General features: G+C 41.0%; 1 long non-coding RNA gene across 1 annotated transcript in view; it reads left to right on the plus strand.

Moving 5' to 3' along the window:
• LOC135315710 (uncharacterized) overlaps window positions 1–18,178 on the plus strand; it is a 187,758-nt gene that overhangs the window by 66,866 nt on the left and 102,714 nt on the right. The window contains exon 3 of the long non-coding RNA XR_010375213.1: window positions 17,952–18,113. This is a non-coding gene — a long non-coding RNA (uncharacterized LOC135315710). The remainder of the gene's footprint in view (window positions 1–17,951; window positions 18,114–18,178) is intronic.

Genomic DNA, 18,178 nt, shown 5'->3' on the forward strand with positions numbered 1-18,178 from the left:
CCATCTTGAGAACGTTTTCTCGACTCTCACTGTTGCTGGAAAGCTCCTACTCTTTCTCACCTATATGAACAGGATGCTGCTTCCCCCCCCCCCCCCCCCCCCCACTTTATTTGTCTTCCCTACACGGTTCCCTAAAATGCCATGTAATGAACAGAGTTAGAGACAGAAAAAGACCTTCTTTGACCTGAAATACTGTTTCTTACAACATATTTTTTACGACTTCATTGAGTCATGTTATAAACATCTAATGAGATGGGATTCCTTCTGGAGACAGTTCCGTGGTCTAACTCATCTTGTTTTCCCTCCCTGCTCTTCAGCCTCAATGGCCCATTTTTTAAAATGGTTCCCTTTACTTATAGTTATATCCTCTTAGACCATTCAAGTGCTATTGCACTATCTTCTTGCTTTCTACACTTCCCATGCCCTCTCAGTACTCCTGCTGACATTTTAATGCCTGATTCATTAGAGCTGTGCCAAGTTGCACGTTGTTGGGGTCAAATTTGCCTCCGAGTTGGTAATTTGGTGCAGAGGTATAATAGAGCAAAATTGACTCTTGGCAGTGTGCAGGTCTCGGCCGTTCTTTTAACTTTTTGAATACCCATGCTCCTTTCTGTTTCCATGTGCTCACCCACTGCTCTGCGCATTTCTTTCCTGTTGTTCTCCAGTGAGTTCCCTGCCACACTAATAGCAATTTTTTCTCTTCCTCCCAGCTTCCTGCTTTAAGGTACAAAGTGGACTTCACAGAGCTTTCAATTTCTTGTGGCCACGAACCTGCTTATTTTAAAAGTGGACTAATCTTAACAATTTACCAGTAACCTTCACTCTACAGAGTTATCATAATTGCTTCTAAGTACATTTAGAACAAAACTAAAATCCTGCCTAAATGACAGCCTGAAATATTCCAGCTGAGTAATAAGCATGTTCGTCTTAAGAACTATTAGCATTTATTCTTTCAGTAGTGTTTTCTCACTTCAGATTTTTATCAGTTTAAAAAACCCACATTCTTAATGCTCATATAGTAGCAAGCACAATTTGGCTCTACTCCATCTTCCATATTCTCTCTGTTTAATTCATGTATTTATGTGCATATCTAATCTAAAGGCAAAGGCATCAATCACAGACTATTGGAGCCTTTGAAATGATTAAAATTATAATGACATAAAAGATGAAACAAGCAAATATTCTGCTGCAACTGTAACTGCTGCCTTGATATGTACCAAGCCATTAGATAGTCCTGTCTCAAAATCCAGGGTAAGGAGAGAATTTGTAAAGGTAGAAACCAGTGGAATTGAAAGGATTTGGAATAACTTGCCAATTTGGTTTAAGAGCCATTATAGTCCCTGGCATTTTACAAACTTCTATTAGTTCTGTTGGTCCCTTGTGTCCAGAAATACAAAGGACAAGGTGCAGATACCCTGGTAGTAGATTGGCAGATGAGGGAAGGAAAGTAAGTTGCTGAGTTCCACTCATCTTTGCTCTCTTGGTAAATTTGAGTGATAACCTCTGCTAAAGCAGTCTTCCAACCTCAGCAGAATTAGCCTGATGCAGGCATTATGGCAGTGTAACGCAGTTGTAAAGGATGTTTGCAGTCTTTTGGCCACCCAGAGATTATAGGAAGAAGAATCATTGATGTAGGATGACCCAGTGTTTCTTACAGCGCCAGATCAGAATTTAGAAAACATTAGGGGACACTGATACCCTCAGCCGTGTAAGGGTAACATAATCCTTGCTGGATCTTTCCAACTAATTGTCCCTCTAGCACCAGGTTGGTAAAGTGGTTTCATATCAGGCAGGAAACATTTATGGCTCTGTGCTAAGCACACTAAGAAGATCGGAATGCTGTGGACCACTTGGAAGAGGAAGGAATAAAGTCATCACACAGCCTGTCCTGAAGGTTTTGAGACCAACTACCGAACTGTAATGGATCACTATATGATAGATTAAGATAGTGTCAAGCTTACTTTCATTTGCAACTTTTTGGACTCTGGGGTACAGTCTACAGATGATACCTGATATGAGACAAAAGATCAGAAAGTACAGTGAGAAGTGTCTGGGTGCAACCCGAATAATCTCATGAGAAATGGAAGATTAGATTCTGGGTGTCAGTCGTACCCGTCTCCTGGTGATGATACGGAGGGGAAGATACGCACAGCTACCTTGGTGGAAGTTGGAAGTCTTAAAAGGAGCTCTTATGATCTCCACTAACACAGGGCTTTGTCTATAACAAAGATCTTTTCCATAAGTTTTCACCACGAGTTATGGCACAAGTATGTCTGGTGTCTCCAACGGACAGGGTCTCCCTGCCTGTGCTCCTCCTATGAAGATCACTTACATGCAAGTACAGAAGACCTCTCTGCTCCAGATTTTTTCTCCAGAGTATGCCTGTGGCTATGGAATATTCTTCTCCCTTGAGTGTAGTAAACTACTGCATTTCAATATATCATAGCACTAGCTTTTAAAATACAATGTACCGCAGCATAAATACCCAAGGGGATCTCTTTTTAGTAGTGTTGTGACTTTTAGTAGTGTGCCATCTTTTTATCTCCTTTCTTATGCTTTGAGGGTGTTTGTGCAGTGTGGGTTGTGGGGGTATTTTAAGGTTTTTGTTTGTTTTGTCCTTTGTTTCCTGTTTGGAAAATAACAGGCAGCTGTCTATGTTGGCAAGAAATAAGGAAGAGAGTGGTGATGACTTGTGATGCAAACAGACTTCTAAACTTCACCTGTACATAATAAGCCTGGGGCTGGGGTGTGCAACAGAACAGCTACTGATGGTGGGTGATCTCCTGCCTTGATACCTCAGAGCTTAAGGTTCTTACCTTTGTCCATAAAATAAAAGTAAGAAAGATGCAAGTAAACTTGATTGAGTGGTGTATAATTTTTCAACATACTGAATATATCATCCTTTGGGAAGAATCTCATGGCATAAAAACAAATCTCTGACATATTTAAAAGGGTTGAAATTGGATAGCACTTAGTGAGTCAGTCATCTGCCTGTTTCTGTTAGAGATATATTAATGTCTGCTTAGATCCACTGGGATTTCACTGAGCTATACTGGTCATGTGCAATGCACCTATAAGTATTGAGAGCTGTGTTGGTCCTCCTTCTCCATAGCACTGGAAGTATGAATTGCATTATAGGATGTAGGCTTTTTATTGTTTATTGGAGTAAAATATAGATTTGCATAGAAAATGAGACGATATTTTATTTGGCCAGTTGAAGACATTTCCTTTTCCCTGAAAAATAAGCCACCGGTATATATCTTCAGCTGGAATTAATTAGCATGGCTCCGTTAAAGTCACTGGAACTTAACAACGCTGTGTGACATAAAGTGCTGACCTTTGGTGCCTTTAAGAGGCAAAATGTGGCAGAAAGCACAAAGCTCAGGGTAGGCCTGTCTGCCGGTGAGAAAAATGTTATTGGCTGTGAGAAACTTTCTAAAGTTAGAGTGGGACTATATCCAAACTTACGTTTACCCTTTTAATTTTGTGAAAGGAGAGGGAGGATCAAGAAGCGCTGAGGGTTCCCAAACCAAAGAAGCCAGCAGCTGTGTGTATGACATGTAATGCTCACTGGAGCTCTCCTCTGGAGATGTGTCTAAGAACTCTTATCTATAGCTTGTATTTGCTTGGGTAAAAATCTCATTCCAGGCACTCTTTGTACCTTTCGGTCAGCGTGTAAGGCTGCATGGGAAGGCTAAGTGAAACAAAAGCAAGTAACAGAAAGAAGAGAAAAATATTTGCTTTTGAATGCATTTTGTGAAGCCAACATTGTCAGCTGATTTCATATGGGAGATGAGGGTATTTTACAACAGAAAGGTAATAAAAATTGAATGAACTGGACTTAGACTTCTAATTTGCCCTGTTGGATATGGTGTTGGTAGAAGTTATATGGTAGGAATATGTGTTAAACAAGTGAAATTGCATTTTTTGCTTCTCCAGACCTTGTTCTTCAGCTTTGGAAAACTCTAGCAAATCCAAGACAAATACTGCAGGGAGAGCTGGTGTAAATGATTAGCAGTACTTGTAAAGGAAATGCACGTAAATTAGTGTATTTGCAAAGGAGACATTATTCAACCTGTAAACAGATGAAGAGAAGCAAGTTACTAATGACACTGCTTTCAGTATTAAAGCAGTCTGATAAGATATTATGGAACAATGTCTAGAGCGGGGAGCATGTCTAGCCTCCTAGTTTGCACATCACTTAGCACACAGATTATGATAATTAATCACTTGGTGGAAGACAACAGGATGGGATTTAAATGTGCATTTCATAAACAGATTTTATTTTCAAAAGGATGATCCAGATCTACAGTAGTTGTAAATCAGAGTTGCTTCACTTACTGAAGAGAAACAGGGTGATTTTATGCCAGTTGCAGGCTTGGTACCATATTTTAACAAGAGACTGATGTTGAGAATTTTTTTGTTGTTGTTTCTTGTTTTTTTTTCCTTTTTCATTGAGAAATACAAATAAGAAGAAAGGATATGTTGGAAGTGGAAGTGCTTCTGAAATGAGAAACTCTTTCATCCAGCACTTGAACAGGCGTAGAAACCAGCTCCCTGTAGACATAGCTCCTTCTGTGTTTGTAGGCACTAAATGTCAGTCTACGTTAATACCTGTACAAGCATTTTTAGGTATGTTTAGATACAGGCTACTTTAGTGTTGGTGGAAAATTCTTGTGCTTTTTCCCCACGCAGCTGTAGAGCTAACAGATCAGAAGCGGGCTAGTGCCCCAGAGCCTGGCATCCAAGACTGTTTCTGAGTTTGTCATGTATCAGTCTCAAGCAGGCAGTGAGCAGCTCCGCTAGATTTTGAGAGACCAGCTTTGCTGTGTCTCATTCAGTACAGCATAGTATTACCTTTCTTGAGAAGCCATCAACTCAGTCCAGTTTTTAAGAAACTGTTCTTTGGGTTTTTTCATTTTCCTCTATTTCTGTTACCGAATGAACTCTCATTACATAAGAAAAGGTATAATAGAAATCACCTATATCTCATCTGGTTCCTTCATTTGGGCTTAAAGACTGTGTCAGGCACTTCAGTAAAAATTCTGCAAAAAATGTTCCTCCTATTTTCTGGAAGTCAGCTCCCATTACTTAAATCTGTACTTCTTGTATATCAAACATGCAGAAAGTTCTGGTTATTCAGTTCTGCAAAGCTGTCTGCTTTCAGAGACTTTAAAAAAGGGCATTTCAAAACCTCAGAAAAGACTACCTGGTCATTGCTGTATCTGTTACTAAGGTGCTGCAGTAGTGCAGGTTGCATTCTTACATGCACATGAACAGTATCTTTAAATAGCTGAGGTCAGGGAGGACTTTTTCCTTTGTTTCCTGGTTTTGTTAGGTGTGTGCGTGTACGTGGAAATTCACATCTGGAAGGAGAAATCTGATTTATTGGCAGACCTGGAAAATGGTGTGTAGAATACTGTAAAGCATCCACTTACCAAGCTTTTCTTTCAAGAACATAGAGGGCAATGGTCATAGTCACTATTAGCTATGTTGGACATCAGACCTAAGTCAGTATGAACTCATTAAGCCAAACATAATGTTGAGTTTTGTGTCTGTATAATTACATGGATTGCTTGGAGGACAATTCCCTGGATTTAGCACCTAAAAGAACGGAAGCTTTTGAACAATATTGGATGCGCAAATTCTCAGAAGTTTTCCAGAGAGGTGAGGAACCATTCAAAATTTTAAAAGTTGTAGAGCATATATTATTAGTTATCTTTCAAATGAAAAACCAAACTGGCCTCTTCTCATTAGAAATTAGTGTAAAACCCCTTCCTTATTTAGCCAGTAGTACAAATGTGTGCAGGTCCACAGGGTTGGAGCAATAAATTTTGTGTTTATATATATAGTGTGAATTCATGTATCAAAGAAACATGAGTATTTCTTTAATTTTGTTGTGCTTCTTTGATTTCTGGTGCGCTTGAAAACTCAAGATGTTGCTGACTGAGTCACAGGCTATAAACGTACTTGGTTCACTTATGCTTCTTGGTAGTTAGCTAGAAAATGCTGAAATTTGCTGCAAGGCCAGTATTGGTCATTCTTGGTTTGTATGCTTTCCCAAGTTTTTTACCAATGTTGCGGTGTGTTTTGATTCACATAAATTTGTACTCAGAGCTTTTACTTGGCTTTTGAGTTTGGTCTTTTAAATTTGCTACCAAAATCCAAAATTTTGGCATAGATCTAGGTGAAGTTTTGCCTCTCAAAACTCAGTCCACATTTAGAAATTGTACCTGTGCTAACGTTTTCGACATAGCCATCTGAGTTTTGTGATTGAAAAAGGAAAGCTGCGGCCATAAAAGCTTCTGAAATAAATGAAGATTCTACAAATTCTTTAGCACTCAGTCCCTGAGTTGGCTTCAGTGAGCATCCTAGGCATGCAGAGGCGTGCAAACCATCTGTCAGTGTGGCTAATCTCTACCTCACCTCGATTCAAGCCCTGATAATGAAGGAGAGGAGAGTAAGCACAGAAAGACTGCTGTACAAGAGTGTGACTGGGACATAAGTACTTAACTCTGAATCAGTAAATATTCATGAAGAACATATTGGGCATTTATAGGTTACCCCCAGAGGCAAGCAGAGGCTCACATTGTGATCTGCCAACACTACAGAAATGTCCTTAGAGCTCCTAGGAAAATAATGCCTCTCACAGATATCTGCTTGGCGCCAGTGTATTCTGGGCACAGTGCTTCTGCCAGCCACCTAATCTGCAAGGCCAGCTCTCCTCAGATTTTCCCTTCCTGGCAGGTGAATACTGGAGCGTCTACCATACAAGTAGTGCGTCCTGTGTCTCGGTACTGCTCTTTCATGACCAAAAACCTTCACTAGTTTTTGGGAACCTATTTTAAGTGTTATACTGTAAAGAGAGTATCAAATGTGTGTAATTTCTGTTATTTATGGTTAGCTTTAGAATGATCATGGGGACTGTGGAGCGCACAGTTTCAGATTTGTTGTTGTTGGAGCTTTTACTCGTTTGGCACAGAGTGACTTTTTTTTTTTTTTCTTAATTCTGATTGCGATCAGAAAGATGGTAGAAGAGTTTCAACAGTTACATAGTCATCAATAATATCTCCAGTTCCTTTGTCTTTCCCCTACTGTAATGTCCTGGTTGCCTTTGCCTCCATTTCACATCAGGGGTCCCATAACAAAATGGATAGCATCTGTCCTGCCTGCAGGAAGGTCTGTCTCTCTTTTAATACTACTTTTACCTCACTTTAGTTCATGTTACGTTTCATTTACTTATAATATCACACAGTGCACCAGAAATACCACAAACATTTCTGATATAAGACAGGTGGCCAAAAACCACTGTCTGCTGAGGTACATGTTTTGAATTATCTGTTGACAGATGGGAATTGTGCAACTCTCTGAGCCTGGGCTGTTAGCATATACTTGTTCTTACGGGGGGGGGGGGAAGATATTGTTTTCTTTATCTTAACTTTAACATAACATTATGTATACTTCAAAGAAGCAAAATGTAAATGCCAACCCCAAGAACAAAGATCTTGTTCTGTTCTTGCCATTCTGAACTGGGTTTTAACAGAATGTGTTGTTCTGGTATTTGCATATCTTCTTTTGCAACCGATAGATTTAACATGTTAACAGCTCTAAAGTCTGCATTTTTTTTATGCTGATGTAATAAGGTATTATATGGCCCACTGAAGGTAGTATTTAGTGGTCTTGGTAGTCTCAGCTATTGCCTCTGTCTCTCTTTTTTTCTTTCTTTCTTTTCTTTCCCCCCTCCAGGTCGCTTGCTTATGATAAAAAGAAGTAAATGTAGTTTCTTAGCTCTTACAATGCCTACCTGTCAAAGTATTTAAGTGCCTCCACCATTTTAGCCATATTCTTTCCTAATTCACTTGAATAAAGTTTATTATACAACTAAAAGCTTTGACTGGATTAGTGCCTGTCAGCAGGTGATTTTCTACTTGCTGTGTAATGATGGGCTGCTTTCTTAAGGATTCGCACTTGGTAGTGGTGCCAGAAGTTCAAAACCACCACGCCACTGCTGCTTGTTCTCTGATGTTATGATAGGGTGGCAGTCCAAAACCAGGTCTTCAGAGTGCTGCCACAGAACATACATACTGCCAGAAAGAAAAATTCTTTCAGCTTAGTAATTTAATGGCAAATTGTTTTAATGTCTTATACCTCTCTTAGGTTCTTATATGTAGGTGGCTATTGTGCAATGGGTAAGATGCTACTGAACCTGCTCTATCTTAAGGGTGAGAGATGTAATGACAATGGCTGCGAGGACGCACAAAAGAGATACTGCTGTGATATTATTCCTCTTTTTGAGTGCCATTTTTAAAGCTTTTTAGCTAGTGTTGAAGTCCACTCTGAACTGAGACCTGCTTTTTGTAATAAGCCTTCTTGTTCAAAGGCTCTTTTATTCTTTCCCAATTTAACTATACTGAATATTTAACAGGTTTAGCTATGCAGTAAATTACACGTGTTATGGTTTCACTTTTTTGTTAATTCAAAAATTATGATATAATTTTTAAATTGAGCTTTGTGAGTTTCTAAATTGAACAGCTCCCTTTGGAATGTATATAATTCAGGCTTGCATAAAACATGAAACCCATGTTCAGCCATATCATATGAATCTATGAATAATCTTTTATACCCTTTGTGGCTGTTGCCTAATATTTTGAGGTCATGTTCCAACAAAACACTTATATGCCCATAGAAGTTAATATTTCTATAGAACAAAATGCATGAATATGGCCAGATAGGAGCCAAAACAGCAGTTAAATGTGAGAAGATTCTTTGTTGTTATTGCGTTTCCTCACTTGTACAATGAGATGATAAATCGCCCTTAGTACATTCATAAAACTAGCACAGCCGTTTCAAATTCTGCTGGTTTATTATGTTCATCTGAATGTGTGAATCTTTAGAGTATGAAACGAGGCTGGCTTCCAGCTTTAGAGAAGGCTGAATTTTGGAGAAAAATTGAGGATTTTCTGTAGTATAGAGTGTGGGTTTGTCCTTTAGTAGGAGCTGAGAAAAGGACATTCCATTTTGTGAACAGTTACTCTGTGTGTTGAATAAGGTTGTTAGTTTGCTCTGAGAAAGGATTTTCAATTTAAATGCCAGGGATTTATGGAAACACATTGTATAAAGTCGAAGTAGGAAATCGGATGAAGTACAGCCCAACTCAATTAACCACACTACAGTTTTTCTCCTTTGATCAAAAAATGAGAGAAAGCTTCACTGTTACATGTCTAGTGATACTGAAAAACTGAACAGGATGCTCAAACTGCTTGCCAGGTCTTTTGCAGGGAGAGCTATTTACTGCAGCTCCTTAATTTCTAAGATATTAGAGAGACCTAGTTTGTTACCAATGATGCCTCCTAATGTACTCTGAGTACATTGAATCCCTGCTCTGGTGTCCACACAGCAGGCCTGTGACTGGCTTAATTTGAAAATGCTCTCATCTCTGCAATGATGAGAAATCTTTTCCTTTATTCTTAACAAGAGCAAAATGTAGGGCTCGGCCTATACTTTTTTCTGAGCTGTATGTTATTTAAATATATTTCCCTTTAGAGAAGAGGGGTGCAGCAAGCAATAAAGGACTGGGGTCTTGTATCGTTTCTTCAGGAGATCACTTGTAGCAACTGGAATGGAGAGAGGGCGCTGCATTGGTCTTTGAACTCGGCACGTATATGGCTCTGGTGGGAAAATAGCATCTGCTGTCTAAGTTTAAGGTCCTGTTTGAGATTCATAATTGAAGTGGTAGGAGTCATTCATTGCCTAGGCTAGTGGAGTCTGTTAGTGGATCATCAGCAATCAGTGGCTCTGTCAAAATTTGCACAGAGGTCAAAGTGTATAGATTTGACCTCTATCCTGAGTCACAAGGAAGTCATTGATCCTGTGCTGTTAGCATTGTCTCTTTGACGTATCCAAGCCTGAAGCTTGTTTTTGAAAAGCTGCTTAATGCTGGCAAACAGCATGTGCTGGGCTCTCATTTTTCACTGCCAAGAAAAGAGAAGTGGAGCACAGAGAATTAATTGGTGAGACCTTCTTAGAATGTAAACTTTGAGTAGCTCATAGATAGTGCTTCCTAGTAGAGAGAAGCCCCTTTTCCGCAAATATATAGCTTTCTCAGAATGGAAGCAACAGTGGCCAGCTTAACATAGCATCTTCTGCACCTTCTGCTGTCTCTGTGTTCATGGGGAGGCTGAACAATGGCACAACGGAGATCATCCCGACTGTGTTGTGGCATCTCTATCACATGCATTTCAATGCATATGTAATTTCTATTCTCTGTGAACTCTTCCTTATAGTTTTTCATGGTTTGCTTGTGAACTCTTGCTGGTCCAGTTGGATTTGGTAGTTCATTTGGGAAGGTGATAGTTCTGCCAGTTCCATATGTGGGCTGCCATTGGGAGAAAATAGTCTTTCTCCTTGTCCCTTTAGCAACAGAATTTTTGGTGAAGCCATAGCATAGTTCCCCTGTGAGCTTTGTAGCAGTGACCTTCTCAGTTTACGTGCATGTGTATGATAGTCAATATCATAAGCCCTGTAGAGTTTTGGAGTCTTACCAGTGACGATTTTGGACAACTGATTTAAATTAGCCTCAATACACTTTTTTTTATATATATATACTTTTATTGTAACATACTTTCATTGCTCTAGAGGCATGCCAAGCCTTAATTAACTACCATTTGTAAATGTTGCATGAATGCATACTGTGAAGGTATAATACAGATGGCACTGATGGGATTGGAGCATCCTGAGATATCGTGGCTTTCTGATTTCATGACAAATTAGAAGTAGGCATAAATATATCCTGCCAGTGTTGCACTCTGGAAAATTTCAGAGTTTCTTGTCACTGAATCAACTTCATGGGAAATCAGGAACAATCTAGTTCTGCTGCATTTGCAGTATCTTTGCAACACACATTTCTCATTTAGTGCCAATCTGCTGAGACCTTGCAGCCCAAATACAATGATGGTTAATGGCTCTGGGAGTTGGAGTTGATACGCCAATAGACTGGCAAAAGTGGTATATAACCTGATCCCTCTTCAGCCTTTTGATGTTTTTTCTGAACAATTTGACTTTAAGTGATACTGGTTCCTACCTATGTATTTTCTTAGAATTTCTATGAAAAGTAAGGAAAGAAACAAAACCTGATGATAGTTTAGTTTTATTATGTGAACTTCTTTTCTTCCTTACCTGTATACACAGCTGGCTAATTGGCCACTCTGTACCTCCTAGGGGGCTCTCAAGGTACAAGAGAAAAATGCCTATAGGCATTTTAGATACAAACATATCTGCATTTACCTCATTTTCTTCACTAGAAAAATAATAGAGGAAGGGTTTGGTGAAAAGTTTTTGGTTGTAAAGGATTTTGATACATTTAGGAAATAAATTACAGATGTGTTCAAGGTGATTTAAGTAAAATAGAGATGATGAAGATGATGACAAATCTAGCTTTCTTCATGCTAGCAGAACAAAATTCAATTCAGCATCAAAGGAGGATAAATAGGGATAAATGTAATGGCAACCTTTTTGTTCTGTGAATGCTGTCAGAGAGGGGTTGAAAGCCTGAGCAAATAATGAGAGGCAGAAAGAGAAACAGCAAGTGCATGAGGGAGAGAGCACAGCAGAGAGTAGGAACAGCTAGAAGGAATATCTGTCGTAATAATCATAGCAGAGACAAAGGGAAAGCCCGGGAGCCAAGACAGCTTGCTGTGAGCAGTAATATGAATATAAAAGCGTAAGGTCTAGAATGGAAGATGGTATTCAGCAATATCACTTTCCTAAAGCATCCTCATCACTTACTTCTCATTTAAGTGGTTTGATTACTTTGCAGCTCATGCCTTGATTCCCCCCACCCCCCACCATCTTTTCCTGTTTTATTCTTACTCTTTAAAGTGATTCGAAATTTTAGCACAGTGGAGAAGCAGCCAGCCGTCTTTACCTTCTGAAAGCTCAAGTCTTGTTAGTTGCTCTAGTTACTTTTCCCACCGATTCCAAATATGCAGCTCAGGACTTGCCATTGACTGTAAGTAATAGAGCAAAGGTGATAAAAATAATCAGCTTTATAGGATTTTTTTTTTTTAAGTTTTACAAAGAACTTGAAACAATGAGTCATTTGTTGGGTCTCCCTGTTGCTGAAAGACTCTCCATTATATGACAAGTGCGATGTGCTTAAGGAAGTTAAAAGATGGCATGGCCTGATGATCTCAACAGGTTTTGACTACTTCAAGATCTGTTTTGGTGAAATGCGAAAAGACCAGACACCACCACTCTAATGGGCAAATATGCCAACAGGTAGTTATTTGGAGAATGCGTAATTACCTGGGAGCATTAGGCATGAAAAATGCACATCCCAATTAGAAGGAGTGGCAGAATGAACAAAGAAAGGACTCACTGGTCGTTTGCAGTTAACAGTGCAGTCATCCCCTAGGATTTCTGAGAGGTCAGAAAATGTGTTGCCAAATTTCTTGTGCATTGGGATTTTTTTTTAGCTGTACATGGTTAGTTTCTTGTTTACAGCTATGTGGCCCCATAGAATCACCCTGAAAGGGTAACTATGAAGCATTTATTTAATGAATACCACCAAAGCAGAATCAGGCAGAATGAGAATCACTTTAAATGGAAGGCTGCCTGGATACTGAGAAATATGATTACAGCCAATATTTGGTTAAGAAAAATGAGAACTTGCAATTCATCCTTGACTAACGATGTATGTATATTTCCATATATAAGTATTTGTGTGAGGGTGCAGCAGAAGTCTAGGTAGCCATGTGATAAGGAGAAACAACTTGTGTTAATGGGCCTGGAACATTTACTTTGACAACTAGGAACATGTATAAACCTTTAATGTGTTTTACACTATTTAAAAAATATTAGTGAGCAACAAAATGGCTAATTGCAGGCTTGATTTTATTTACAAACTTACTTTATAAAATCAAATAAATTACAGCAACTGTTTAGAGCTATTAACTACACTTATAGCTGGCAGACATTGCTTGTGGTTTACTTCAACGATGGCAATATATTCCACCTTGGAAAAAAAAAGCTAATATATTCAAACTAAGGGTTATCTAAGGCTCTAATTATCTTAAAGTACCTCTGTTAATTTGCAAATTAATCACATTCCTTAAACCACACAAAGCAACAACAACCCATACATGTTCTCATACTTGTAATATAATTTTTAGGGTGATACAATGTAGACAGTGTTTAAATGTCAATCTGAACAGTTTGACTTCAAAACTGCCCATCTTCAGTTGCTTTCTTTGTGACAGCCTTCCTGTTTTACCTTGAGAAACTTGTTCTTAATGTGCAAAATACTAATAGTAGTATTTTTCTACCTTTTTGAAGTACCAATGGGAAAAACGCATGAAAGATAGTCGGGTGCTTAGATCACCCAGTAGTACTATGAAGTCCTTCAGTTACACAAGGAAAAAAAAATACATTTGTCGTGTCAGAAATAGATGTCTAAGGTAGTAGTGGATATAGAGAAATTACTTGAATTCCTCAGAAATATTTCTGTGTAATAAAAGATACAGTTTATTCCTGGTCAAAAGTAGAATTTTCAGTTCATGGGAAATTTCACTTCTTAGAACTTTCCATGGACTGAAAATTCAGTTACTTTGTCAGAGAGAAAGACACTTTTAGTGGTTTTAGTGTTTAGTTTTTTTTTTAGTTTAGTGTTTAGTGTTTTTAGTGCATACTTCAAGGTATTTTCCCCAGGTCCTGTAACTGCAGCAAATCTGAAAAAAAACCTTCAACTGAGACACATAGAATGATAGAAAGTCCTGAAGTTGGAAGGGACCCACAAGGATCATCGAGTCCAACTCCTGTCCCTGCACAGGACAACCCCAAAACTCACACCATGTGCCTGAGGGTGTTGTCCAGGTGCTTCTTGAATATAAGTCAGGCTTGGCTCCATGACTGCCTCCCTGGGGAGCCTGTTCTAGTGCTCCACCGCCCTCTGGGTGAAGAAACTTTTCCTGATATCCAACATAAACCTCCCCTGGCACATCTTCCTGCCATTCCCTCGGGTCCTATCATCAGTCACCAGAGAGAAGAGATCAGTGCCTGCCCCTCCTCCTCCCCTTTGGGAGGAAGCTGCAGACCGCGATGAAGTTTCTCCTCAGTCTCCTCTCCTCCAGGCTGAACAAACCAAGTGACTTTCGGTGCCTCTCATACCATTTATTCTCTAAACCCTTTACCAACCTTGTGGCCCTCCTCTGGACACTCTCTAGTAGCTTTGTATCCTTAATGTACTGTGGCACCCAAAGCTGCACACAGCACTGGAGGTGAGGCCGCACCAGCGCAGAGCAGAGTGGGACAACCACCTCCCCTGACCGGCTGCAATGCAGGGCTTGATGCACCCCAGGACATGGTTGGCCCTCTTGGCTGCCAGGGCACGCTGTTGGCTCATGTTCCACTTGCCGTTGACCAGAACCCCGAGGTCCCTCTCCATGGGGTTGCTCTCCAGCCCCTCATTCCCCAGTCTGTCTGCACATCCAGGGTTGTCGTGCCCCAGGTGCAGAATCTGGCACTTGCCCTTGTTAAACTTCTTATGGTTGGTGATTGCCCAGCTCTCCAGTCTGTCCAGATCTCTCTGCAGGGCCCCTCTGCCCTCAAGCACATCAACAGCTCCTCTCAATTTTGTGTCATCAGCAAACTTAATTAGCATTCCTCCCAGTCCTGCACCCAAGTCATTTATGAAGACATTAAAGAGTAGAGTACTGGCCCTAAGATGGATCCCTGTGGAACCCCACTAGCGACTGGCTGCCAGCCCGATGTAACCCCATTTACTATGACCCTTTGAGCCCGATCTGTCAGCCAGGTGCTCACCCACGGTGTTCTGTGTTTGTCTAGCTGTGTGCTGGACATTTTGTGCAGGAGGATACTGTGGGAGAGAGTATCGAGAGCTTTACTGAAATCCAGAAAGATTATGTTGACTGGCTTCCCTTGGTCAACTAGGTGGGTAACCTTGTCATAGAAAGAAATTGGATTTGTTAGGCAGGGCTTTCCCCTCGTGAAGTCATGCTGTCTGGGACAAATGACTGCATTGTCTTTCAGGTGTTTTTCAATAACTCCCAGAATAATCTTCTGCATAATTTTGCCAGGCACAGAAGTGAGACTGACTGAGTGGGCCTGTAGTTACCGGGGTCATCCCTGTTGCCTTTCTGGAAGACTGGGACAACTTTTGCCAGCTTCTAGTTAACTGGGACCTCTCCAGATTCCAAAGAGCATTGAAAAGTCATTGAGAAGAGGTCTTGCTATGGCATCAGCCAGCTCTTTAAGTACCCTCGGATGAATCCCATCAGACTGCATTGATTTATAGGCATCCAGCTGTAGTAGCAAGTCCTGCATGAGTCGGGGATTGATTGGGAGTTTATCATTCCCACAGTCATGGTTGTGTAGCCCAGGTTCTCTGGGGGTCCCAGAGCCCACCATCGGTGTTGAAGACTGAGGCAAAGAAAGCCTTAAACATCTCTGCTTTGTTTATGTCCCTGTTTGTGAGGTGACCATTCCCATTCAGTGATGGGCCAATGTTATTTCTGGCCTGCCTTTTTCCATTTAACATATTTACAAAAGCCCTTCTTATTGTTCCTCACAGTATTGGCCAGCTTCAACTCTAATTGAGCTTTGGCCATGTGAATGTCCTCCCTGCAGTGAACAGCCTCTCTGTAGTCCTCCCATGTCACTTGATTTTGCTTCCACTGGCCAAATACTTTCTTTTTTCTCCTTATTTCTAGAAGATCCCTGCTCAGCCAAGCCAGCCTTCTGCCTCGCCAACTTGACTTCCTACGCTTTGGGATTGCCTGCACCTGTGGTCTTAGGAGGTGGTGCTTAAAAAGCAACCAGCACTGGTGGACCCCAGCACCTTCAAAAGCTTTTCCCCAGGGGACCTTCCTAAGCAGGTCCCTGAGCAACCTCAAGTCTGCTCTCCTCATGTCCAGAGTTGAGGTCTTGCCGGCAGCTTTCCTCCTGTTACCATAGATTTTAAGCTTGGCTGCTTCATGGTCACTATGGCCAAGGCAGCCACCGAAGCCACTGATCTCCACTTCCCCTATGAGACCCTCTCTGTTAATAAGAAAGAAATCGAGGAAGGCACCTTTCCTGGTCGGTTCCCTCAGTACCTGTACCAAGAAGTTATTGTCCAGATGGTTTAGGAACCTTCTTGACCTGTTTGCCCCAGCTGTGTGGTATTCCCAGTTGACACCTGGCAAGTTGAAGTCCCCGCCAAGGACAAGGGCCAGGTGACTTAGAGGTATCCCTTAGTTCCTCAGAGAATAACTCATCAGTGTCATCACCCTGGCTGGGTGGTCTATAGCAGACTCCCAAGAGAACATCCACTTTATTTGTCTGTCCGTTAATCCTTACCCAGAGACTTTCAACTGTGCCATTGCCAACTGCAAGCCCCCTGCATTCCAGCTCCAGCTCTATATGCAGTGCCACCCCACTGCCTCACCTGCCCTGCCTATGCCTCCTGAAGAGCCTGTAACCATCCATCATGGCACACCAGGTGCAGGACTCATCCCACCAGGTTTCACTTATGCCACTGATGTCATATCTCTGGGACTGGGCCAAGGCTTCTAGTTCCTCTTGCTTATTCCTCATGCTGTGTGCGTTTGTGTAGAAACACTTCAAGTGTGCTTCATTGTGCCCATTGCCACGTGGAGCAGCCTGAAGAATCTCACCAGCATACAGCTCCTCCAACTTTGGTGAGTCTACCCGTTGCCCATCACTGACTAGCTTGGTACCACCCCTTTGCCCCTTGTAATCTTGTAGGAGAGCATTAAAGATGGTTCAAGGGCTCCCTGAATTGCCTTGGAGCCGTATGCTGAAATCCCATGGACCCAGAGCTGGGAGTGTCTGCCTGGTGGGCTTGTTCCAGAGCTGTCTATCCTGCAAGTGTGCACAGCACTGACTGGGGATTGCAAGTACCCCACCTTGCATAGTCACTTGGCAGGCTGTCCCTGTGCTGGGATTCAGTTTGGGTGACTTCAAAGCAGAGATCTTCTTTTAAGACCCCCATAGTATTGGAATTGGGCTTTTTCAGAGCTGTGTCACCTGCTGGGAAGGTGTGCGAGTCCCTTTCCAAAGTTATACACCACTTCTATCTGGAATTTTAGTGGTATTGAATTTCCCTCTTGGTCTCATCACTGAGCAGAATCTACACAGCCCTGGCTGCTGCAGCCCTGCCCCACATGTCCTCCCAAATGTGAAGACCTCAGAAGGCAGCAGTATGGCCTCCTTCACGTCTGTGTTTGTGGAGGGGATTATTTCATGTTTGATGCACAGCCCTTGCCAGCCTCTTCTGCTGGTTTTGCTCTTTGTATCCATGGAATTGGACTGGAAGTAGAATGAACTAATCCTATATTTATTTTTTTTTGTAATACATACATTTGTGATCTGTTGTGAGCAGACTGGAAAAGGTATCAGCTTTCTAGGCACAGTTCTGCAGTGTCTTTGTTCGCTACTAATGTTTCCTAAATCTGAAAAAGGATGGAGTACTGGGGAAAAAAAAAGTCAGCTTATGTGAGTTACATGAAAACGTGTGACAAAATCACTAAACAGGTGCATCTCTGGTGTAGGTACATAAATTTACTTCGTTTATACATAACATAGACATACTAATACACATTTCTTGTAAATACATGTTTAAAGCTATAGACTGCAAAAAAGTATACCTATGTAGCAGCATATACCATTCAAAGCAAATATTTTAAAGGTAATAGGCATGCTTTGCATGTAAAGAGAATGTACACAAACCCAATATACAAAGTGGATGAATCCATTATGTAAATCTAAAGTTGTCAAAGTGATCTATTATAACTGTTTTTACTGTCAGCTGTTCCACATAGCACAAGTTCAGCAACGTACTCATCCTGATAGGGGAGAGTATTTAGATATTATACCAACTATTAATTTTACTGATTTCTACAGCACCTGTTGCGATGTCTTTTTTTTTGTTACAGGGATTAATGCACAAAACAAGATGAAAATCAAAAGCTAACAAAAGAAGGGCCGTGTTCATGACTTGAATATAAATTGAAGGCTATGAAGGAATGACGTGGCACAGAGAATTGCTGCTGGAGGCCAGTCTTTCATCAGAGGGTCATGTTTAGAAACTACAGCAGGTGAGAGGGAACCAAATGTCCTAAGTGATGGCTGTTTGTAACCTATGTGAAAGAGACGTGCTCTC

Source organism: Phalacrocorax carbo, chromosome 1 (assembly GCF_963921805.1).
Source record: "Phalacrocorax carbo chromosome 1, bPhaCar2.1, whole genome shotgun sequence".
NCBI classification, from domain to species: Eukaryota; Metazoa; Chordata; class Aves; order Suliformes; family Phalacrocoracidae; genus Phalacrocorax; species Phalacrocorax carbo.